Source organism: Larimichthys crocea, chromosome X (genome assembly GCF_000972845.2).
Source record: "Larimichthys crocea isolate SSNF chromosome X, L_crocea_2.0, whole genome shotgun sequence".
NCBI classification, from domain to species: domain Eukaryota; kingdom Metazoa; phylum Chordata; class Actinopteri; family Sciaenidae; genus Larimichthys; species Larimichthys crocea.
In genome coordinates this window covers 3,447,303-3,473,863 of record NC_040020.1, presented here as the reverse complement: position 1 = coordinate 3,473,863, position 26,561 = coordinate 3,447,303, and the positions used below count along the sequence as shown (strand labels likewise).

The 26,561-nt window shown below is 41.4% G+C and overlaps 1 protein-coding gene across 2 annotated transcripts in view; it reads right to left on the bottom strand.

The window, feature by feature from the left end:
• Nucleotides 1-18,418, bottom strand: part of tet2 (tet methylcytosine dioxygenase 2) — a 30,212-nt gene extending 11,794 nt beyond the window's left edge. Inside the window, exon 1 of one of the 2 annotated variants that reach the window (XM_010740935.3) lies at nt 17,426-18,418. The gene's annotated coding sequence lies outside the window, so the exon portion shown is untranslated. Of the gene's footprint in view, nt 1-5,548; nt 5,568-17,425 lie in introns of those variants that run through there. The other variant, XM_027282866.1, reaches the window with a different exon arrangement.
• Between the last annotated feature and the right edge of the window lie 8,143 nt (nt 18,419-26,561).

The window sequence follows — 26,561 nt, the reverse complement described above, 5'->3', positions numbered from 1 at the left end:
TCCCTGCGTTCTCTCTCTCTCTCAAGCTCTCTGTGCCAAAAGCAAATAGATTCCAGTGATTCCAGTGCAACATTGATTTCTGTCTGCCTCTCTCAATTATTAATGCATGTCACATCCGCAGCATCTGCAAAACAATTGCAGTATGCAGGCACAAAGAGCCGCAGTCTAATCCATCATAATTACGAGCAACTCTCCTGCAGATGCTAAAGGAATGGGTAGCTGATGAGCAGCAAGAGAGGCCCAGAATCAGTGTTCAGTGTTAAAGCAGGAGTGCTGGGCATGAAAGCAGGCTGGTAGAAGGGAGAAGCTGATTGTATTGATTATGCAGATTAACAGTTGGCAAGGGATAACGGAAGTTAGGGCGTCCGTATGGAGCGTATGTATGGCAAAATCTGTTCAATTTGTCCTCAATCAGTGTTTGTGTCATAGTTTGCGTTTGTATCTTGGCGTGTGTGTGTGTTTTCTATTTACTTGTTTAGTTTTATTCACCTAGTTTCGACTCTCTCCGGTGACTTTAACAAAGAGAATCAGGCTGACAGATTTTCCTTTTCCATTTAGCCGGTTGTAACCAATATGAAATGCAATAGAGACATCTTTTTTTAGACAAGCTGTTTGTCCCTCAGCATTATTTTTCCTACATATGTTGAGGGTGAGAGAAGATGCATTTTCATGACTCTAATTGCTGTCTTAGAGGTCTTGTCCGCCTACATACAAACAATCCTACACCACCACAACCACCACCTACTCTTCAACATTTGAAGCTTGAGTAGGTTTGAAAAATGTGTGGCCCTTTTTCTGATTTTAACAAAATCTGAAAAACAATAGTGACTCCAATATTTTGCACTTTAAAGGCAGCATATATGTAATGAATGAATCGGTTAATAGCCTTAACTGTAACTGTTGCTTTTGAGATGCTAATGACTTTATAAATGCCCATCATCTTAAAGTTTCCATTACAAGTCTACATTCATGTTACTCATTTGTCAGTGTTCAAAGCTTTGTGATCAGTGTAAGGAAGTCGTTATACAGTAACTCAAACTATTTCTGATTTATGTCACTCAGTGTGCACTTAAAAGGAGTGAATAATGTCCTTGGAGCTCTGAGTAGAGTCTTGGGTCACAAAAGCCGGCTGCTATGGTCATGTTCAGAAAAAAAATGCTATGCAACCTTTGAAAACATAATTGGATCCAGCTTTAGTTTCCCACAAAAGCCCTCATGTTAATGTAAACCTACTATAGACTCACTCTGAGCACTGACTGATGTTTTGGAGGGGGGGCGGGGGAGGGGAAAAAAAAAAGCTAAATATTTGAGGTACTATGGCATGTTTCATTTGGCATAATTGTGCTCCATCATTGGGCCTGATTGTCACATCTGGAACCAGTTACAGCTGCTTATGATCCTAGCAGAAGAGCTGTCGCCTATGAGCAACATATTTTATCCAAAAGCCTGATAACCGCTGTTGAATAATGTTTGTATTTGTACAGTATCCATCTAAAATATATATATATATGTTATGTATATAATCTATTAATCAAGTGTATTGTTTCACTCAAGAATAACTATAAGTGTATGTAAGGTTCAGTAATGCTCTGCAATACATGGAAATCTACAGATTTAGTTTAAGAAAATCTATTCAGCTACGTATATAAAAGAAAATGGAGCACCTAGATGTACCATGAATTTTGGAGGAAATCTTCCAACTAAAAACTTGAATTTGAACTACTTTTTTTTAAAGGTTTCCCATTTCATAAGATACTGTACACCTTCAGATTCAGTATTTATAATCAGGTCACTGGTCACGTCAGACACAAGTCACAGTTGTGGCCCAGTTGACCAATCTGGACAACCTACACGAGAAACTGTCAGGCCAACGAGCTAGGACACATAATCACCGCTTTCTCTGTCAATCACCCCTCCAGGACATTAGCAGCTCTCCAGACCCCCAAAGTTAGAGTGCTAAATCTCCCACTAACGAGCCAAGCTGTGTTACAAGAGTGTCTGGAAGCTCCCACCGTTGTCACAACAGAGCAGCCAGCTGCCTGTTAGCAGGTGGAAGAGGGGAAGCAGCACACAGAAAACAAAGACGGCTCTCAGGTCAATTGGTAGTGAGAAGAGCCAGAGAGGTGTCTTTTCGTGTGTGAGTGAACAGCGAGCATCTCGCATAACAAACGTCGGCCTTTTAAGACAACGCTGAATTGTTGTCCATTATCCAGCAGGATTTAGAAGAGTTTCGTCAACCAGAAGAACGCTCACGAGTTTTGTTCTAAACTTTTTTTCTTGATTTTTGTGTTGACTTTCAGATGCCAATTTTACATCTGGCCAAATGAGTCTGACTACAGATGAAAGCTTTTCTGGAACATTTCCAGGAATGTTTATTAGTATGCACTGCCCTTAAGACATGCAAAAAAAAGACATTTGATTAGATAAAACAAAGACAAAAGTTTTTTTAACATATAATATCACTTAAATAAAGCTAGTTTAGATGCACTGTTAAAGGAATTACACAGGACTAGTTGGTGCTTGTTTACTGGCTTGAACAAATGTTTTCTTCCCCTAATGTTGTCGGATTGAATACACACAGTCGTATAAGAACTGGGACACGGATACAGAAATTGTGCTGGTAATGCATTAGATATACAGACTGTACTGGAACCTGAATATGAAGAGTCTTATTAGCTACTCGTGCAACAAGTTGTAGAACTAATCTCCCTTTTGCTGCTGTCAGACACAGACGGATGTAAAGCGCCACAGCGGGACGCCACTACCGGCATCGTAATCAGAAGTGACACCGAACCTCTTTATGATTATGTCAAAGTTATTAAAATTGAAATGTGTTATTTTGACAAATGAGTACGAGAAAGCCATGTGGGAGTTGTGAAACATGCACGGCTCCGTTTGATGAATGGCAAATAGTCTTTGCATCCAGAAGGCATCTTCATTCAAATGCCGCAACATTTGGATGTCTTCATCTGTGGCAGATCAGGGAGAATAGTGCATAGAGTTACTGCCTAATTTATCAATTTTGATCACTATGTTGCTAATTGACACTGAGAAATGACAGCGATTAACAATGTCTGTATTGCCAAGAGTTTATTTAATGATGATTTCCCCTTGGTTTTCTAAATCTGGCTTAAATGTTTACAAAAGTACTAACAGCCACAAGGAAGTATGCGCTATCTATGATCACCATACAGGAAATATGTGTAAAAATATCAACTTTAAACAGGAAATTAAAACCTTTTTGCAGTAGACTCTACACTCACTAAGTTCCCTGACACTTGCCTCAGTTTGGTTTGAGGAAAATGGAGTAGACTGATGCTCCCTCCCTTTTTGAACCCTGCCAAATAGAAAGCATCTGATCCCTGAAAACGTAACAATGAGGTAAGCGGGTGAATACCACTTCCCGACCTCATGTGACTACTCCTTTGTTTTGTCTGGCCCTTGGTGCAGTCTGTAAATCAGTAACTCAAGTCAAGAGGTGAACACTGGTGCTAAGCTGCTTTCTGTGTAGCTCCAGTCCTATGGGACACTCCAGGCTTTACAAAGGACCGAACGGAGCCAAGCAGCTTGTCACAGTTGGATACACCCACACTGACAACAAAAAAAAAAAAAAAAAAAAATCTTTGCAAACCCAGAACAAAGCCAGAGATCCCAGCTGAGCGTGCGCGCGCCTGTACGCGTACAAACATACAAACACACACAGCAATTACGCAATGTTGTAAGTCCAGTTCTGACTGCTTGCTTTAAGACGTTTGGAGAATCGGCTATATCCTCTTAATTATTTATTAGACGTGATTCACAGGGCGATCTATTTTTTGCTCTGTAAGTAGATCACTAAACTAAACCAGAGGCACAGCGCTGCAGTAGCTTTAGTGTGGATGCCTTCTGGAAGTTATAATGCTTTGATCTATTTTGGTTTTCTTTCTAGTAGCTAATGTCCACCAGGGAAATGAGCACTCTGTTCCAACTTATGATATGACTCAACTTCACTTGGCTTGAACTGGATTCCCAACAAAGCTTTCTTTCCCTCTAAAAGTCAGCCTCTTTGTCTCTATATGCTGTTGTTTGGTCTCCCCCCACCCCTCTCTCCCACAGCCTCACCTCCAGTCTTCTGCCCTGTAATTACATGTTCAGGTTCCTCTGTACTTCTATCTGCTAACATCTACTTCCCTTCTGTCCGGTCTATCATCTGTTCTGTGCAGTTATGACCCCGGCTGCTAAGCGATGTTGTTGAAATCTAGACAGTTATTGCCCATAGTCATTGTCTCTGTAGCTATGTATTTGCTGGCATTTATAGATGTTGAGTTGCTTTAGTGCTTTGAAGCCTGGGGGCCAAGGGTGGACTCTTGGACACAGTGTGATCAGTGTTGTAAAACAATGGACACAGTTTGCACAAGAGTTATTTAAAGGGCGGCAGTTAATGCACACATGCAGCAGAGCCTTTATTTTAACAATTAAGTGTCTTGTTTTTAATAAAACTTACCAAGCACAGTTGTTTCTATCATATTGTATCCATACTAGAATATAAAAATTGAGCTATTCATCATAGGTATTATGGATATTTAGTCTGATTTCCTCCAGTTGCCTGTTTTTGTCTTTACAATGCAAGTGTAACAAACTTTAACGCACTGGACTCGCACTGTGTTTTTGTTATTCCCAGTGGGAGCTGCTGAAATATGAGAGCTGCCATAGTAGATGGGGTCTATTTGGTGTGACTTGGCAGCCGTATGTGACATTCACCACTAACGACAGCTGCTGGGAAACTCAGGTCTCTGCACTTTTAGGTTGAGACCAAGGCAGCCAGGCTAAAGAGTGCTGCTGTTAAGAGAGTCGGAGAGGAGGGTGGTGGGGTTGGAGGGTATGTGGAACAGCACTGTAAATCAAGCGCACACTTGCCAAGCCACACCGCTGTTTTGCAGAATAGTCCTAAGAATAATCTCAAGTGTGCATTTCCCTTTTCTCTGCTGAAATGGGCCTATTCGCATTTCACCATTTGAAAGATAAGAACATGGAGCATGCAGCCAGTCCAGAGACCATAAATTTTCAGAGTACTTAGTGAAAATAAAACCCATATGCCTTATGTACTGAGTCACAACAAAGTCTGATTAGTGTTAATATTCAATGTAATATCACCTGACTAAATACTAAAACTGTTGCCACCACTCTTGGCAACTTTGCTGGTCATTGCTGCCTCTTTTATTGACCATAATTTCTACCACTGCTTTAATTTTGAAATCCAACTTGCACTACTGATAATGTACTAATAGTGCAAAGTGTAATCCAGCCTTGATATTAATTAATTCATTTGACATATGAAAGTAACACAACATAGCTTACTTGAAATTGTTGTATTTCTATTGGTTTAACGTTAGAAGTAACGCTTTAAACATAGACTAAAATGCACAATAAGTATATATGCAACTGTAAATAAAAGGTTTATTAGTAGTTTTGGGTTCTCAGCTAAAGCAGAAAGGTTGATGAGCCTCATTGGAGCAACCATGAAATCCAGTAAAATCCCTAACTTCAAATTTTAGGCGTTTAAACTTACCTCTCCCTTCTTACTCAATCAAACATGAAGACAAATCATGATATGGAAAAGGAAATGGTTGTAAAACTAAGTCCTTGTTTATAACAACATAAATTCTGCTAATGGATATTCAATGCCAGAATATAGAAATACTGTAATGGCTGTATATGCTATCAGACTGGAGTCAGACAGTTCAGACTGCACACAGCAGAGCTGCAAGTGAAACCTCATCCTTAGCAACCCCTACCAGTGTAATTAGGTCAGATGACTTGCATTCTACAGTGTTTTAAATCCCTCCCATAAATATAGAGGCGGACTCACTGCTCGGCAAACCTCATGACCCCTAACAACATTTTCACAACTCGTCATTTCGGTTGTCTGTAACAACAAAGATGTAAAAAAGGTTCAAAATCTCCTTAAGATAATTATTTTGTCTAAGACAAAATAACTTTTTATTATTTGCCGTTATGATTATTGCACTCCTGCCTCTTACATGCACGCTATGTAATTTCTACTAGCGCTATCTCGCATCAAAACAATAATAAAAGACGTACTTTAATGATCTTGTAAAGTAGCGTGGGATCAGAGAGTTCTTCATAGTTAAACAACCACCATTGCTGATAAAAGATCTATGTAACATGACTCAGGAAGAAATCCTACTCAGGGACAGGGTAAAGCATTTTAATGTCTTGTTTGCAGACTTCCTTCCTCACTCTTTGAGGTATCCTGTGTTTATAGTGAAAGCAACTTTGAACATTGTTGAAAACATTTAGGATAATGTACTCAACGAAAATATATAAGGCTGGATGTTTCTAGACATTTTATTGCCGAAATGTTATATTGTACATCTAATCGCTCTCAGCCTATGTGATATGGGTCCAACAGCTCTGTTAACAATGTCATTATGCACATACATCTGCCTGATTTAGGGCGGTGTTTGATTATTCCTTTAGATAAATGTGTAGGCATTTTGAATTATGGCAGTTCGTGACATATGGCTAACATATGAACTCCACTGGAGAGAGAGTTTTGGGGAGGAAAAAGTTGAAGGGGTTGGACTGTAAAGTCTGAAAGGTCAGCACACACCCAAGTCATAAAGCACAATGTGAAGTTAAAGTGTTAGTAGCATGTGTCGCTCTTGATGGTCAATTGCTTGTCCGGCATGATGGCACAGATGTTCATTCATGTTCTGGATGTCACTGACACTCACACTTGTGATTTATGTCACATGCCACGCACATGCAGTGTGTACAATGCACCTCACATGGTTGCTCATTCCCCCCCCTCTCTCTTTCCATCAGTATGAACATATGACATTCTCCACCCTGGCTAAGAAACAAAAGGCCCCTGTGTCTGCAGTCATTTTTATAATCCTCCAAATTTACATGCTAGCCAGATCATTGTAACGTTTTCTTCGGAGCCCTTAGATCTTTTTGCTATTCTGTCACATGAGCAACCTTAACACCACATGGGATTTACATTGTGATAGCATTCCAGCCTGCGCAGAGAGAGAAAAGACCCAAACAAATTAAACATGAAAGTGAAATCTTGAACTAAAAAGCGAGATAAAAGTAGACCACATGCACTGGCCAGAGCACTGCGCCTTCTTGACATTTCCTCAGATCAGATCAACAATCTTTTTCATTTCCTTCTAAAGGGATGGTTCGACATTTATGGAAATATGCTTGTATGCTTACATGCTAAGCTTGATACCAATCATGCCTGTACCTTTTTATATATGAAGCGAGTCCTGTAAGGCTCATTTCCACAGACAAGGAACAGTTTGCCTGTAAAACCACAACTTGTCATTATTACACTCTTTTGTTTTGTGCAGATTAAATAAATAAGATGTATTGTGTTAATTATTAAAGAGCTAGTGACCTAAGCGAACCAGCTGCTGGCTGAAGTTTCATATTTACCATACAAACATGGAGCGGCATTGATCTCAGTCAGTAGGAATATTTCTCAGATTGTTGAACAACTACTACTACGAACACTACAAGATAATCTTAAATACTACAGTGCATCCCTGTTTTAAATAACGGTTGTGTGAACGTTCATATGAAGCTTTTGGTTTTGTTGGATCCATCTGTCTGATGCTTGGGGCATCTACTCCTTCTGTTTTAGATTAAGGTCTTTTATATTGGCATCTGAAGGGATGCAGATACATGTGAACATTATTATGAGGAATGCAGAAGCTTCAGGTTCTGAGTAACTGATGTGACTCCTGTTGGTTCTATTAATAACAGTAAAGGCTAGTGCACGAGAAAGGCAATCTAACTTAGCGCTGTGCAACCTCAGGTCGAGTTTTTGTGTCAGGTAGAGCAGTGCTGCTTCCTGATCACTACATGCTGATGTAATGATGGCCTCATCACATGACGCCCTGGAGCAACAGATCTGTTTTTCTTCCCTTTTCTGTCCTTTCCGTTCCCCTCATGGTTGACCAAAAACAGGGCAGCTCTGCAGGTAGAATGAGCTTACTGAGAAACTGAATGCTCACGAACAAATTACTCATTCTTTCATTTCTTGCAAATGTCCTTAGATATCTGATGTCTGATGCATCGGTTATGTTCTAACAGGTCTTTCTCTCATTTTAAGAGGGTTTTTTTTTCAGTGACATATGCATGCAAATGCTATTCACTATCTTGATTTTCTTCTTCGAATCTGAAAACAAGATTAATGGATTACAGCAGAAATACAGAGAACTTCGCTCTGTTTGTAATTTCTTCCCCAGTGAGCCTCCTCCCCCTCCATAAGAAGAAGGAGTCTGTACAATCTACATTGTTCTTTAAGTCTAATGCAAGACAGATGTGGCTGACTTGCAGAGATTCCTACTGCAGTCCATGTGCTTCCACAGCTTTTTGTCTAACTTCCTGCATTTTTTTAATGCATTTTGACATCTGTTAACAAACGACGGTATTATTTAAGAGGGTTAATTTGAACTACTCAGCATTATTTAATTGGATTCATTTGTTTTCTATTAATAGATACTATTTAGAGGGCCAAAGAAAGTGGAAATGTACAGAAGTCTCATTAGTATCAGTGTGAGTGAAGCTTTGGGAATAAGGATTAAATTTGCAGCGGCTCGTAACATGATTACATTTGCATCATTTTTTACAGTTATCAACTGTTGGAACCCATCATTATTGCAGATGATGATTTAGCCTCTTGGAGCAATGGCTAATGTTTTGGGGCTGCCGGCAGATATCCGTAAAATGGGTCAAGACTACTTCTTCTGCGTGGCACTCAGGATTGCGACATGACAATGGAGTAAAATCCGAAGGACATCGTCTATACCTGCATTGTTTTGACTAAATACATTTTTTAAAAGTGAAATCATCATCAGATAATAGCTGATCAGATCCAGGATTGTAGTTCAGCCAATGTCTCTTTTGCTCTCCACATGGACTATTTAACACATTGAATTGGTCAATACTACTCTGATTATACTGAAATCGGGTCCTTTCTTTGCAGATTTTGCATCCATTATGCAGATATCTGTTAAGTATTCAGTATTCAGCCCGTTGGGAAATCTAAAGCCTCTCTAGAGTATGATTTTTAGTATGTAATGTGAGCCTATACACAATCTTAAAGACAATATCAATCCATTGTTTCCCTTTTTGATTAGAGCAGCCAAGTATACAGAATTCTAGCTGGTAAACTGGTGATTGCTAAGATACGGATAGCTGACTAATAGAGGTCTAGGGTTCCAGCGTGGGCTGTGCACCTTTTCCTGTCAATATGACACATGAATTGCTACTTACATGACTAGCTGAAAACAACCTAAAATTATCCAGCTGGAAAGTCAAGCTGAAAGTTAAAAATGGAATAATGCATTGTGTGCAGATCCTATTTTGGTTAACTGGTAGACCTGGCTGGTGAAAATATAACCAGAGGGAGAGATTAACCGGTACCATCGTAATAATCCATGTCCTAGTGCACATAGCCATAATTAGGGGAATGTCAACAATAATCCAGGATCGTTGAGTGATTCATAGTGTTGATTCTAGGATACAAAGTACAGTGAGGTTTGTCTTTGTGGAGCTCAGGAACCTGTGGATAAGGCATGTAAAATATATTTACACATAAAAAGCTGCAAAGTTCTCTTCAGGTTCATACAGGAGTCCATGATTTGTTGTTTGACGCATTTAGTTTTGTTGAGCCTGTTTTTCAGGGGCGAGGCTGCTTTGGTTGAGTTGTTGACAGTTTTTCCATGACACGGTTCATGTTGTGGATATGACACCTTTAGACTAATGGACAAATCCTTCAGAATATCACATCACAAGATTTGTGGTCTTGAATGTCGTATACCTGATGAGTCACTGAATATGAAGGAGTTTTCAGTCAAATAAACGGCAGATGTGAGGTATGACAACACTTTCACATAAGTTTGCTGTGAATAACTACCCTGCCTTTACAGTACTGATACAACTTGTTTAGCAGGTATTATGGGACTACTGCAAACTCTGGCATGCAAAACAGGTTGGCATGCTACTGGTACACTTTGTCTACTTGAGTCTGTTGAGTTGCTTAGTGTTGTTCTGCTTAACTCTGCTTGTTGAAAGACTATACAGTTATATATTTCTTTGTGCCATTTTGTATTTGTAACATGTATGATAATGAATTGAAACCGCCCAACAGTTTTTTCTAACAATCCACAGTGCCATAGATCAAATCTTACTAACCATAAGCCATCCAAATATAAGACCCATTTCTGTGAAACATTGCCTTTGCTCAGAGCCATTTACCCACATGCTAGTGTAGATAAAGTTTCACAGACGAGGTCAATCCTGATAGTAGACAGCAGTTGAACATTAGCCCAGATCTGACTGCATAAACCTGTTAGTCTTGGATTTTTCCTGTTTAATCAGCATAACCTTAAACGAAACCCTGCCTAGGTAGGAAGACCATGTGCAAAGCTTACACAGAGAGTCTAAACCTTTTCCCTCTGCCTTCAAGCTGCATCACATGGAGACTCTAATTAAGAAATGGGCTTCTGAGCATACAAACCCTCTAACCTGCCCCCGACCGCTCACAATGCTGCACTTTTCCTTCCAAGCTGCCTTGTCTCTCTCTCTCCAAACCCCTTTGTCTATGCATCAGTCAATATATCTGACTAACTTGATGAACTGTGCGCACAGCAAAGTTAATTTCTTTCAGAGTGCACGGTAGCCATGGCGACCATCTTATGAGCGCTCCAAAGCCCATCTGGTCTAAACATTACCCAAGCACGGCTGACTGCAGAATAGGCTGCTTTGCCGTGGTGTGCACATGTGCTTTACCCATTGGTCCTGCCAGTAAATCAATAGTACCATATATTCAGAAGCTTACATTTGCACTTTGAATCAACACCTTTTAGAAGTCTGTACAGCTACAAAACCTGAAAGAAAGATATTGTAGTCACTCTTTGTTCAAATAGCAAGAGAAATAACACCTTATGTTGACCTTTTCCCTCCTCATTCATTTTCCCATCCACGACAATCTGGTACGAAACAGGAAAAAGCCAAGTGATGAACAAACGCTGATTCCCATGTTTCTTTAATTCACCCTCCAGCCTGCAAGTCTTGGCATGAGATAAGCTCACAGGCACATTTATTTAGCAAATATTTCCTTTCTGTTTGCATGATCCAAATCCAAACCAGCTTCCAATTAAACAGGAAGCGGAGGTGAATGGTAAACAGAGTAAGGGGAATCATTATGATAGAAGGGAAATTAAAACATGGCACACAACATGGCAGTGGAGGAATTCTAAATAGACTAAATACCTTGGCAGATTTCAGTTTCATGGAAGACTGATCCACAGATAATGGTTTATTCTGAACCAAAAGCAAGGCAGGTTTGTTCATCTAGTTTCCTTTCTTCTTCTTTTCATGAAATATGAAGCCAAAACTGTACTGTAGTAGTGCCCAGAATAACTTTGAAGACGAAATATTTGATATGTGCTCTTTTATTATCTGGAAAGGGAATGTAGTAATACTCCTTCCCTCATTGGTTTCTAAGCAGCCTGACCTAAGCCACTGTTGCTAAGCGCCCTCTTTCCCTCCAATGAGTGGAAGGCACGTGACTCGTTCACTGAATGGAAATCACAAATCCTTTAGAGTGAGGAATATTTTGATTCATGGCTTCAGTGTAAGGATTTATAAACCCTTCAACTTATCTCTGACACCTCAGCAATTCATCAGAAAGTAGAGAGATTTTAAACGACATTTAATGAGCTCCTGAACGCAGTCTGTGTTTTGTTTTCGTGTTCGCAAAGGACAAAATATGTAATTCAAATATGGCAGAGCTCCAAGGAATCATCAGTCATGGTTTGTCATGTAGAGTTTGACTGCACACAAACTGTGTTTGTACCTACCACAGTGGTAAGATTGATACTTTGGTAGGGAATCTGGCTTAGCTGAGTCTCACGGGACTTGAGATTGCTTGAATGCTGCATATTATCCCATACAGGGATCTCTATCCATTCAAACCCTGAAATCAGTAACTTTTCCGAATATAAATACATATATGGGCGCAAACCAGTCTGATTGTCATCGAGCAGTCCATCTTGGAAAAGACACCAGCTGCTGCACTCGTACATTCCACTTAGGAAACCTAATATTGAGCCTGAGCCACTCGAAGCCCTCAGAAGTAGTTAGTGATGTCATTCAAAGCCTTTGGTAGGGTTACGCTTCTAAATGACATTCAGGACCAGCTGTCTGTCTTTGTGCTCCTTGTGTAGACAACAGGGGGCCATGGGGCCTAACCTTTTCAATGACAGCTCCTCGCAGCAAAACGGTCCATATCTGACAGCCATTTTAGAAGAGGGCAAATAGCCATCAGAAGCAGTTTGTTTAGATCATGGACCCCATTGAGACTGTGCTATCGTGAGATTTGTATCTTGTAATTCCTTTTTCACATATTGATCTGAATTAACCAGTTTGAACAGAAAATGCATTTAGATGTGATATATGAGACTCATCTTTTCTTCAAGGATTAGACCTGTGACAAAGCCTGCTCATTGTCAAAGACTTGATTTAACTGGAACTGACTGACTGCTATACATTTTGACCCAAGAGTCTTACTAAGGGTAAGATCCTAGCATGGGGTTAGGGCTCTTTTCAAGATTTGTAAGGCATATTGACAGCCTGTGTACTGGTTTGCTATGTCTCCACACATTGTTACGCCTATGTTTGAAAAGCAGCATCTTGGCTGGTAAGGAGGCATCTTGGAAACACCAACAATAAACTTCTTGCCCTTTCTAGACCCCCAGCTTTATCTCATTTTCATTTATACTTCTAGAGTCAGTAGAGATTCAACCAACTTTTCTCAACAAATAAATCATTTATAGACAACTTTGCACCACAGTGGAAAGCACCATTGTGGTTTGCCTTTACCAGTGTCTGTGCATGTGTGTTTGCATGAAACCTTGCAAATATTTGAAAATTGTTATCAGGGCCCAAAGCAGGCTCTATAAAGAGAGTTTATAGCATCGTCTGACTTGACAGAAACATCCAGTTTAAACTCCTGACCTGGAACTATTAAGGCTGTCACCTGAGCAGGAGCTATGCGCTATCAGCGTGGCATCAACATAAGAAAAAGCCTCCTCTCAGTCTCGCCACGTTCTCGAACACAGACACTGTTGCAGCTGTGGCTCTTAATTTCTTTTTTTATTCTTAACTTCTGGTAACGGAACCGCCATTCAAGAAGATTGTCCAAGCGAAGGAGAGGGCGGCCCGGTGAGTGGCGGGAAGAGATGCTATTCGCTTTGGGGTGATTACGTAACATCTCACTTTCCTCTCTCTGTGCGGAATGCCAGGATAGTGTTTGTAAACAGAGCGGCCATGTGAGTGTGCTCACGTGGAGGAAGCTTTTGAGTCGCTGCCCTCGCTGTCTCACCCCTGAGGTAAACCCTGACATCGATACATGCTCACAGGGCCAGCAACACTCCCACCGGCCGCGTGCCACTCAAACAGAGCCTTATCATTCTCACTCCATAATTACGCCTCAGCCGAGCTAACAATATACGGCCTCATGAAGAAAGACTGCTACGAGTCATATTTGGGATTCACAGTGTATCTGACGCGTCAATTGCTGACGACGTTTCCATATCTCAGACTCGGAAAAACATTACTAATGTTACACAATTCCAGTGATGACCAATAAACCGCTCCCAGGCCATAATTGCATCAAAGTCTCTTTAACAAGGTAGAGCCTTCATGGGATGGAAAGCCAATATTCTTAATGTGTTTGGGGTGGATCTGGTTTGGAAATCATTGATAATTGACATGTTTTTCATGATCTGGCTTCAGTTGTTTTTTATTTATTTCCAGAGATAAGCACATAACTCTTCAGAATCCACATTCTTTTGCACTAAGTCAAAAGACCTTTTGATACATTCTGCAGGCCTCAGAGCTTGTCAGTACATTAAACTTGGATAAACATCCCGTAACTGGTATTGCAGTTTAACCTTTCTTATCCAAACTCCACAGGGATGTCTGAGGCTAAAGATAAATTAACCATATCCAGCAAATCCAGCTTTTTTCTTCTTTCATCAACAAGGAATGTTCTCAGAGCTGTCGTACTATTATTGGCAAATTCTCAAAATCTGGCAGATGTTTAAAAATTAGCGGCTACTTTATGACATTAAGATTCCATTGCAGAAAGACCCAGTTGTGGTTTGTTGCTTCTCTTTTGCTCTCTATAGAAAAACAACCCCCAATAGCAGACAAGAGGGAGATCAATACTGCAGAAATCAATACAACACTCAGTATCTCGCCATTTTGTCTCAGGGAATACAGTCAAGCTATGACCAGCCAGTCAGCAGGTAGTGTAATCTAAAATGTCTAACCTACCACTGGGCCTTTTTTCTCTGTACTATTTGTGTAGCAGCCCCTGGGTGGAAATATGATGCGTGGGCTGTAGAGAGTAGGGTCAGAGGTTAGGGCTTGGGTAAGGGCTTGGGTATTGTAAGTGGACAGCATTGTTGTGGGACGCTATGGCAACTGGACATTCTTCCCAAAGGTGATATTGTCTTTGCCCTGGGAGTGACATAAAGGGGACTTACGGCCATGACGAAGGAGCAATCCAACCGCATGGCTTTATCTGTAGGTGTGGATGGATGTGAGAAGCTATGTGCATGTGATTGATCTATCTGGCTCTTTCCACCAACTCAGCCCCCTGTAGGCCCATTAATGCTCTGGTGCCTTTTCAGCTGCTGATGTAACAGCAGCCATGCAGAAGCTTGTGAAAGAAAAAACCCCTACAGTAAGATGTTGTGCTTGTTTCTTGATTTTATAATATGGCACTTGTATTCATTTGTTAATCCTGCATACAGTGCAACTGAAAACAAATGGGAACAAGTTGTACAATCACACAATGTGCTTTCAGTAGCAAGGGACAAACTGGTTCGGATGCAGTTCTTTCAAACTATGCAGTAGATATAATGTGGAATGTGATGTTTAATGTGTTTAATAGTTCAAAATAAATGAAGAAATCAAAAGTAGACCACTCAATACACAAGAACGGCCTCATTGTTGGCTAGTTTGAGCTGTAAACATTATTTTACTTACTGTATCTCGAAGGTTTGATAAATAAAACCCCAAAAGATCAAACTGCGATTACCCCCACACACACGTACACGCACAAATACATGTACACACAAAGCACGGATCACCTGATCGCCTCATGCAGTCACAACATACTTTAAGAATACTATGACGACCACCCCCGCTCAAGCGCTCGTGTTGACACCACACAGTCAATGGCCATGCTTGCCATATCAAAACACAGTCAGGCCGTTGCGTCAGAGCGGTCGGCCACCATTGTTAACCAAGTTAACCGACAGCTCGCGAGGACTAAACATGGGAATTCTCTTCCACGATAAGCACTTCTTCTTCTTTTTTTTTCTCTTCGCTCTTTTACAGAGTAGAGAGCGTGTACTGTAGCGTAGTGGCTACATGACTCTGCGAAGGCAACCACAGAAATGCAGCATGTAAACATGAACTTTTTTTTTTAAACAAATGATTAATTCAGATGGCCAAAGGGGCCGTTGGGCTGTTAGAGAATAGTTCTTCTTTGTCTGTCATGATACATTCTCGGTGATTGTCTTCTTGTCATTTGACAAACATCTGACTTTATTCTGACTTTACTGCCTCTATAGCCCCTTTTATCCACGTTTCACTCTGTAAATGTTCTCAGCCTTCACTTGTAGCTTCAGATTCAGAGAACTTTAAACCTTCAGTCGTGCATTTAAGATAATCTGAATTCCTGCATTTCCCCCTGCAGACTGTTAAGACACAATGGCCAGTTGAAGGTTAGTCATTATTCACCTCCTTACAGGCATGCCTTCAATTTGCTTTTTAACCTGAGGCCATGCACTTACATTACGACTGTAGTCAGCAGAATACACAACCCCAATGCATACAGAGATCAGTAATATTCTAATGGGCCATTCAGATGTTAATCTTAAAGTATATAAAAACTAACAACCAATTAGCTATCTGCTAATTGACCTGATGTCCTGTAACATCTGAATTTACATGTTATCATGTATTACTAGTGCTTACTAGCACAAACACCCCTAACTGTCAGGGTATTTAGGTGCTTACCTCACTGTGTTGCTCCATTATTGTAGTTTACTTCTCTCTGTGCAAGTATGCTGTTATTCTGCACCAGGTTTTACTTTGAATATGATTACATATCACACACAAAAAAGACACATGTCCCTTTTTGCATTGTCAGTAATGTATTTGTCAACAGCTCTGTTTCCTAAAGGACACACCAGCCTGAATGTTGCAACCTTTTAACAGCCTGGGGTGCATAAAAACACAAAAAAAACTGTCAAGAGGAATAAGTTTAGTCAACTTCTATGAGAAACAAGATGTTTGTTGCTGCTTTCTGGCAACAATCTCCTGTTTAGCCTCAAGTTAAAACATAAAAAAAAAGAAAAAGAGGAAAAACCTGCTCCAGAATAACCACTCTTGTTCCTCCAGTTAATGGTGCAGTAGGATAGAGTTTCATTTCCTTCAGAGCTTTCTGACCTTGTCTGTCTTCACTACACTCGGCCACCACAATTCTCTTCTCTTTCGCTTCTCCTCGGGATTTGCCTTTGTGTCTGCTTGTCATTCAGTGGTGAAAGCAATGAAAGCTGATTAACACAGATACACAAAGCCAGAAGCTATTCCAGCTCTACTGCTGTGCAGACACTCTGCACTTACTGCTGGACTCATCCAGGTTGGACTTTTACTCTCCTACATACAGTCCTCCCTACTGAACAACACAAACAAACGCATACACGGTTATAAATATGAAAATGAGAAGCTAATTACGATAAAATAGCCTGCATTTGGACATATTTAATTTTTTAAAAAACATGGTTTTGTAATCGGCGATAATTGCACATAAATGTTAAAAAAAAAAACGTTTCCCCTCTTAAAACAAATGCACTACTCCAAACACAGCTTTTTTTAATAATATGTGCCTCATAGGGGGGAAAAAACAAGGTTGTTATGGAAAGAAAGAGAGCTTCACACAGCCATTTAAATTATGCTTAAAGGAAGAAAAAAAAGAAAAAAACTCCTGAACAAGCAGTCTAAGTACTCCATTTTCTATGATGCAAGAATGTAGCAAGAAGCCAGAGTGAACACAGAAACACACACAGGAAAACACAGGAGGTGTCTTTCAGTTTCAGCCGGCAAAAAAAAAAAAAAAAAAAAAAAAAGAAAGAAAATCGTCAGCCATGTTGGAGTAGCTTTATCTAATATCCCCTCCTTATTATGTTGGCTCTTGCTTTTTACGGTGGAGGGGGGGGGACATTTGCTATCCCTCGCCTGTTACATAAAACACCAAAAATACACCCAAGGTTAGAGGAGGGGGGAAAGGGTAAGCAGACTATTAACACACCGAGCAAATCCTCACCTCCTTTTTGCGTCCCTCCACTTTGTAGAAATTCCAACAAACCGTCTGGATCTACTCTTTAACAAATCCTAAAGGGCAGCCATCTTGCCTCCTTCTGTTCTTCTATGAAACAGACTATCCTCCACATCAATATTCATGGAAACCGGTCTGACGTCAGCTCTCATCATCAGGAGAAGCCCGGGTGTCGCTGTTTGCCGGTCTGAGAAAGCACACTCATATGTGACTCCGTTCTAAAAGCACAACGGAGAGAAGGTTTGGACGCAAGAGCGGTGGACGAGATGTTGCTGCAGGTCCTGGAGATGGATGGAGGGGGGGGGTGGGAGAGACTCTTGCTTTGCTGGCAAACTGAAAATAATCACAAAATCACTTTCCTGCTGAGTCCTTCCCACACAAAGAGACAGGTTTTCTTTCCCTCCTCTGCTCCCTCCTCTTTTTTTTTTTTTTTCTTCTTCCCTCAGCCGCACACAATAGTGAACACTGATGGCTGCCCTGAAGCACTGGACTGGATTCAGTGAGCAGGACAAGGACTCCTCCACCAACACCAACCACCCCCAGTGCACTTTATGTTGAATATTGCACTGGGCTCAACCGTCTGACTGAGCTTAGAGTAGAAGATGCCTCCACCCCCTTCCTTTTTCTTTTTTTTTCTCAGACAGGAAGCCAAGTGACTCAGGGTTTTTCCCCCTCTCTTTTCACTCTATCTATCTTGACTTCCTTCTTTCATTTTCTTTCTTTTTTCTCGCTGTCACACACACAACTTCCCCCTGTGGTGTAATAGCACTCATTTTAAGAGCATTACAGCAACAATTCAAGGTGGTGGCCAGTTTGGAAGTTAAAAACCAGTTCAGCAATGCATTCATTTCCAAGCGGCTGTGTCTTATTTTGGCAAGCCTCGCCTGGCTGGCCGTCTCATTTTTAGAGTGGAGTGTAAGACAACTCTCCAGCCTGCATTACAGGCAGCATACTTTGCTTCATGTGTCTGCCAAGACCCTCCTCCTGTTGACACTGGCCACGTGGGCTCGAGAGAGAGAGAGAGATAGAGAGAGAAAAGGAGGCCGAGGGTGATTTAAAAGACAAATTTCAAACCCCCCTCTGGAAAGTTGCTGAAGTAACACAAGTGAAAATGTGTTATAATGGGTCAAGTAGTAGAGCGTCAGTTGTGGTTTTATTGTGGGTTTCTGTGTTACGTCCTCATGCGGAGGTGCAAGTCTTGAGGTTCATCTTGTAAGAATGTGTTTGCATCTTTTGATTTTAAAGGTTATAAAGCGGCAATAAAACTTTAGGAGCACGTGTTTTTTTAGAAGGGCACGGTAAGCAGAAGTATGTCATTTCTTAACATATGGTCACAGCTTTAACCACCGTGCTCATTAGCCAACAGCACTTCCATTCACTTAACTATTTAATTCCCCCTTTTTTTTTTTTTTTTTGCTTTACTAACAGGTGGGTCTTGTCTGGAAATAATCTGCCTTTAGCTGCAGTTAAAGCTTAAAGGGAGACCCCACCTCTTTCCCAGCAGCCCCTGCCTTGCTGCAGTGACATTTGTTGACTCAATAGTTTCAGGCTCAGAGCAGAAAAGGAGATTTGTTTTTACACAGAATGGGGGAGGGGAAAAAAGAGGTAGAGACAGAGAGGAGGGAGGAAGGAGGAGTCGCTTTAGCTGCGGCACAGATCCTGTTAAGACAAAATAGACAGTTTTACATCAAGTATGGCTTCTGTCTTTTACATAACCCGGCTGTTACTCAGGTGGATGTCGAACCGCTTGAGTGTGAATGTCTTTGATACACGTTACACCGTTGCAATTAGGTCAAACTGTGTCATTCTTGCAGCATGTGGGAATTGTTCACTGTTTAACCTTTAAGCTGTAGACCTTACACAGAATGATCAGGGACACACTGTCTTTTCACCAAGGACGCTGCTTGTGTGAATCCAGGTAAAAGTCCCACATTGATTTCCTCCTAACAACAGTGCTTGAAGAAGACAAAGGAGGAGATATAGATAAAAAAAAGCAAGATATGAGCATAAGAAGGTATTTTGAAACAGTGTTATGCTGCAGATGTACACCTGTACTACAATGTAAACAACTGAGCTGATATCAGAACATTGTATCTGAGCTTTATTTCTAAGTGATAGGATGTTGCATGACAGTGGCATGTATATGCATGTCTTTTGTTGTTGTGTCAATGGTGCTCAGCCCAGCTGACGGTTAGGGATCTTGTGTATTGCATAAGTTGAACTCCTCGGGTGAGTTGTTAAGATCTTAGAAGTGGATGAATGAAGTGCCGTCAAAAGCGCCTTTGAGCAAGGCAGTTAACCTACCACAGCAGCAATGAAGAGCCCAGCGATCAGCGCTGCGGGGCTTTCAGCGGTTGTTTGGACTGGTCGGCTTCCTTCTGTGTCTCTGGCTCTGCTCCCTCAGGCAGCTGCTGTAAAACAAAGAAGTCAACTTGTCTGGTGAAATAACCTTTAGACTACACATTGACGTTTTTGTATCTGTTCTCCATTTTTGATGTCTCTATGTTCAGGTAAAATTCTCAGGCAACAAGCCTGAGACCATTTTTCTTTGTCTCTGTGTTAGATTTGTAGGAATTGATTTTGCAGCCAAAGCTCTCCAAAAGTGCAGTCAGGGAGTTTATCGCTGCTTATCTTGCGTGCAGCCTTAAATGGGCCGCATTGACTGTAAGCCACGTGTATTGCCACCGATCAGGCAGGAGAGCTCCTCACTGAGCTGCTTTCCCCTGAAAAGCTACTGTACCTCGTAAATCAGACATTATCTCGTCAGTGCTCTCGCCTTGTCACATTTCAAAGGACTGGAGGCATGTGCCGTCACCTCATCTGTAAACACAGAGCTGTGGCCTCATGCTGACCCAGGGTCATCAAATTTTAGGCACACTTGTCACTTGACTGGTTTCACACCTAAAGATGACGATGAGCATTAGTGAAGGACGTTAACTGTTCTTTTGGTCTTTTTTTTTATGCCTGTGTCATTGATTTTATTCCGAATCAAACGCCAATCAAAAAGAGGATCCTCCTGCCGCTTTAGGATCTGAGCATCTGGTCTTAAGATCAGTGTGACTATAAGTCATGCGGTGGTTTGCCGTTTTACTCCCTGAGCAGGCTATTTCAGTCCTTTCGTGAAAACACACACAAAAAAACGGTGGCTTTGGAGAATGAGCATTCACATTATCAAACTGGGTGGTGAAACCACAGAGTGAGATGAGTCATTCTGTTCAACGTTTGACTTGGCATGTAAAAAACAAATGTAACTGACAAAAGTCAGGCAGTTTTACTGAATGATTAAACCAGCTTACAGTTTAATGTTGACTTCCTATATTTCTCAGCAGCCTATAGCTGCACACACACTGACGTAGAAGAGATGTCATTTATGTAAAGTAACTGTCATTTAAGATTTATAGGAAGTGCAAAGTTTGTTGTAACTCTTAATTTCAACTGCATTTTACCCACAAAACTTGAATGTAGATGCAAATCTACATGTTTTTTTTAGGTAGAGGTCCATGGGTTGATATCATACCTTTAGGCCACACTTACATATAAATTTAAACATACATCCTGTTTTTATTTTGGCCCTCCACCTTATTATTAAATTTGACCAGTAAAAATGAATATTTTCCTTTATTTCATTTTTATTGTAGACTCGGAAAACATGATTGCCATGTGATCTGACTCAAGTGGTTCCCAAGTGACTCAAATACTTAAATTCTTATGTGGAGTGAAAACTCTCCAAGTGTCAACATTATTTTAAATTGATCCTGCACTTTGCTGCCTGAAAGAGGTTTTTGTTTTTATATTTGGTGTGAATCATTTTGGTCCTAAATGAGGTGGGGGACACATCAGTAGAGACTGATTTGTGATGAAAGCACTGATTTACAGCTTTCTTTATGTTGCTCTAAAAGTTAGGAGAAAAGGGGTGACATCTGAGGCGCGACGAGGGACTCGTCGTGAAGCCGAGAAAAGCAGCACTTCTCACAAGCACCGGTGGTGGTATTAGCACGTGTCTCACCTGGGGCAATCTAAACACACACACACACAAACAAACTCTTTATGTCGGGTAATAACTAGGTATCCTCTGCTTTGGCCAATACACAAGCGAGTGACCGCAGGATTCCCCCCTTAACAAGATGTCACCCACTGCTGCCCCTCCTCCTGTAGTTATCTTAAAAGACAAGGGAGAGTCGTTAGTGTGGGTCTCACATAGCCTAATTGTTTAAGCCCCAGCAGGGGGTCTGGGGTAGGGTGGTGGAGGACGGGGGTTTTAAAGAAAGAGAGGGAGAGTCATTGGAGAACACTTATGTTATATTGTTGGGCTCTGAAAGGCACAACATTTGAACATTTTTGTGCCGTTTTGCCCTATTTCACATTTCTTGCATATTTGTAATCGCAGGACTTTTTGTCTCTCTCCACAATGCCTCTCTGTCTGCAGCGTGTGTGCCATCTAACAATTGAGTTCCTCCCTGGGCACAGCAGGGTTGGACAGGGCCAATCATGGTCTGCCGCTGTTCCCGTGGCGACCAACTGCTTGTGAGAGGTTTAAGAGCTGGTTCCCGCATTCAGGCTGCAGGTGCTTCCATCCTCCCATACAGTGCTCACCCCCCAACCCCCTAAGCTGAAGCCTCTGTAGGCACGGTCCTCTATTAAGAGGAGGGAAGCCCTGCCAGCTGTGAGATACAAGCTTCTCACCCACTTGTCCAACTCTTGAACCCAGAGGGGAATCATCGCCTGCCCTCTTTTGCTCGTTTGGGTCGCTGTTGTGAGCCAATTTTTGTTTCTGGTGCAAATTGAAGCCGCTTCGCTTTCTGAAACCAAAAGAGAAAACACAGTAAGAACTCTGTTTGTGGTTGTCCAAAGATTTCACTTTGTATGAACAATTTTCCTGGGCACCTACCCGTTGGAGCTGATCCAAGCATGTCCAACTAGCGGGAGACCCCGGGGCAGACCCGGAACATGCTGGAGGTACTATATGGCTCATCTGGCTTGAGAGCGCCTGAGGATTTCTCAGGAGAAGCTGAAATGCGTTGCTGGGGGAGAGGGACGTCTCGAACGCTCTGCTAAACCTGCTGCCACTGTGATCTGATCCCCGGATAAATGGAAGAAAATGGATGGACGGAATGGACAATTTTACACGTATAAAACATTCATGAATTGGCCATGTTAATCGACAGAGAGTGCAGCAGAAATTATCCCCATTCACCGTAAATCAATGTCGGAATTGTAAAGACTTTGCACACACATTCACTGAGATATTCACAGTTCTCAGGCTGTTCATAATTGAGCAATAATTGAGCAACTGTGTGCACTTTAAATGCTGAAGCCCCACTGTTTCTTAACTGCAGTCTCTGGTGTTTGGCACGGGGCAGATGATGACCCCTACTGGTGAAGCATGATGACCTACAATCCATCTAAACCTCCTTTTAAAGATGCTTGCTTTTAGTTTCCTTGAGTTACACATTAAAACTAAAATTTTGAAACCTGATTACACCTTTTGGAATTCACAAATAAATCCCCATTTTTCACAAATTACGATACCTAAATGTTTTCAATCCTTATTTTATTTATCTTTTCTATTTATTGCATTCCAGTTCTATACAAAATAAATATATGTAAAGTGAGAGAAAACTGTAGGATTTGCGGAGATACGATCTGTGTGTGTCTGAAGGAACAACCATGAGAGGCAGCCACTCCATGTGCAGACAGCTGGCTCTTGACATTTGTGACTGTTAATGTCACATCGCTCTACAGCACCCTTTAAATGTCCCCATACTGTCTAAACAACATCCTGATTCACCATCCTCCTACAGGTGGCCTCTGGTTTGCCCCCGCCTGCCTGCCAAATGTCCCAGCAGCAAACACCCGGTTGCAGCAGCCAAGAACACAGCCCCTCTTTTATTCCCGCCCGAGTCTCTTTTTGTCAAGTGATTAGTAAGATAGCAGAATCACTATCTGCTTTTGAAAGTTCACTAAAGGTTAGATCTGTGTCATACATGACAGGAAAGATGTTTATGAAGAATAGTCGTCATCCCCCCATTCAGGGAAATTAATGACAAGGTGCAGTGAAGCTGTTCAGGCGGCTTGTAGTGGCCCAACGCCTTACGAAGTCAGTTGTTTTTAAAAAGAGTAAACCTTTGCACCCACCCCAGACATTCTTTTGCTTCTGTAGGTATGATGCACATGCACTTGCTCAAGATTGTTGCTCAACTTGTTTGTCAGGCGGATGCACAACCCAGCCTGTTGAGCCGCCTGCAGCTCCTTGATTCAGAAACAGTCGCACAGCTGCCCAACAGCAGCAGCTGCCTCCTCTTTTGCTTATCTTTGCATTGGCAGCTGAGACGGCCCTTCTAGATAGCACAGACATGAAATCATCCCCTCACCTGCTTCGGGCTTGGTTCAGCATGACGAGCACACGGCGGCAACAGCCGCCCTCAGCCATGTTGTCTATCACCAGACAAACCTTCCTTCCTCTGAACTGCTGAACCATAAAACACTTAAACCTGACAGGAAATAAAAACAGATAAGAAAGGCAAAGCTATGATTTCACTCCCCCAAAACAGTATGTGGGGATGGTGGAGATTATGTTCAGATTAAGGCTTCCAGAGCAGAATTCATCCAGACGGAGAAAGACAGTCTGGCATTAAGGTAATTAAGGTGATGTTTTGCAGCAGTAAAGATGTGCTTGTGACTCAGAGTACGTAGCGTAACAGCTGTGGCGTGACACATAAGCCCCCCTCCGCAGCCCATCACTGATTGTGGCAAGTCCTTGGCTGTGACCTTGCTCTCCCTCTGCCCACGCTGTTGTGAGCAGGAGATGGTTGACGATCAATTTCAGCTGCGTTGTGCTCTGCGGAGGAAGGCAGCATATGGTTAGACATGATTTACGCACAAACACGAGCGCTCTCTGGTATGCCCATCCCCTCACCACCACCGCCGCCACACACCCCCTCCTCCTCCACTCACAAACACACAAACAAGCACTTACATAAATTATCATGTTTTGTGCTGCTGCGGATATTTAGTGGTAAATCGAAAATGTTGTTTGCAGGTCTGTGGTTTAGCAAAGAAAGGAAATGATGTAAAGCTACAGACCAGAATAGAGACTTGACTTTTCTCTTTAAAAGAAAGGAAGTTGCTGAAAGGTCTTTTTCAGGTTTATTGGCGTTTATAAGGTATTAAAGGATAAGTTTTACATTTGTTCTCACATGCCCATATGTTCATCGAAACGTTTTTTTTACAATTCCAGATTTCCAATGACAGATTTCTTCCTGAACATGATTGGGGGTCAAATCCACAGATGTCGTTCTGTCTAAAGATATGTTCCAAAGTTTATCTGAATATGATGAATATCAACGATCTGAGTTCAGCCTTTCACTTGCTGCGCTGCAGTGTAGGTATAGCAACACAAAGAAGACTGTAACATTACAAGATACTCTCTTGGTTTGTCTAATTCAGACACGTCTTAGTTTCAGATCAACTTTTTTTTTGTCCAAAACTAGGTCTGTTGGTTTTGTCCCTCATCACTTCCATTGGAAAAGCATTAGGAGGGGCTCTCTTTATGGCCAGTATAGGCAGGAAGAATGATTACAGCGAGGAAAACGTGTTTCAATTTACATATGGGCATCGGACTACTGCTTTAAGGCAGAGCTGAAAAGTCCTTTAATCAATCTGAACAAGAACATTTTAGGGTTTGTTTTGAAAGGATATTTTTAACGCAGAAAGGTGAGCAAACAAGATAATACATTTTAGTTTTATAGATTAGATAGAAGTTTAGGAGAGTGGATTTGAAGGCTGATCTGTAACAACGTGAGCTCTGAAAATTGGATATTGTGTTGCGGATGAAAATAACACATTACTATTTGTGTGTCTAATCTCCTTTTTTTTTTTTTGTTATACTTCAGCGGTCTGACATTGTTATCAGATGCTGTAGAGGCTGTCTTACGTTATTTACCTATCAGTTGTGTCTAGGCTGTCAAACAATCATGTCCTCTAACCTTGGTTACCATAGTAATGATCAGATTGGTGCCTGTTTTCTAGAACACAACTGTACAGCTGTTCTGTGTCTCGAGGGGAGAAGACACAAACAATACTGTCCCTACTGACCCTGTGTGACCTCTCACCCATCAATGATCTCGGAGGAGCATTGACCCGTGGTCATACCCTCCTCCTCAACTCCATTCCAACCCTCTATCTCCAGCTCTCAATCAGACATCCCCCTAACACATCATTTTGGCATGAAAAAACTATTTAAATGTCTTTTCCTAATGCATATACCGTGCACCGTGTATAAAGGTGTCTGCAGGAGGCAATAAGCATGGTCGATGTTAGAATGAGTGTGATGTGCTCGATCCTTTAACCTTCAGTCTCAATCCTGCAGCAGCGGTTCAAGATGACTCATAGATTATCGAGTGCTGAATGTTTGTACAGCCGTGATGCTTTGTAGGTCTCTGATGTGGTTGTGATAAAAGCGAAGCGAAGTCTGGGCGAGCCAGACCTCCCTTACAGTGAGGTCAAGCAAACAGGGGAGGCCTGAGCCGTGAACACAATCACATGTGTTCACGGCTTTGTGGTCAAGGTTGTGTCATGTGACTGACTTGTAAAATCTCATAATAAGGACTCTGGAGTGTTGTTGTCCAGATTAACTGAACAAGGAGAATTAGATCAGATACAAATATGGTGTTAAATGGGGGTTCTTGACTCATAATGCCTCATAAAGACTTTTGAAATGTGTACCAAGAGGAAGGTCAGATTTAAGTCGAGTGTGACTGTGTCACACCCTTGAGGCCAGTTTAGATAAAACTTTTATTTTGGTTCAACTCTCAGAGCTGAAATCACAGGCCACTCACTGCTTACCGTGTCTGTCTAACTTTTAATTAAGTTGCTATAGGTTATGTCAGATATAACAGGCAAGAACTCAACTTTATAACATTATATTGTAAAAAAAAGAAATTAAATCTGTAGATTTCCATGTATTGCAGAGCATTACTGAACCTTACATACACTTATAGTTATTCTTGAGTGAAACAATACACTTGATTAATAGATTATATACATAACATATATATATATATACCCATTAGAAACTGAAGGATATTTTACTAAAAATGTTTACTCAATAGTCCAGTGTATAGGA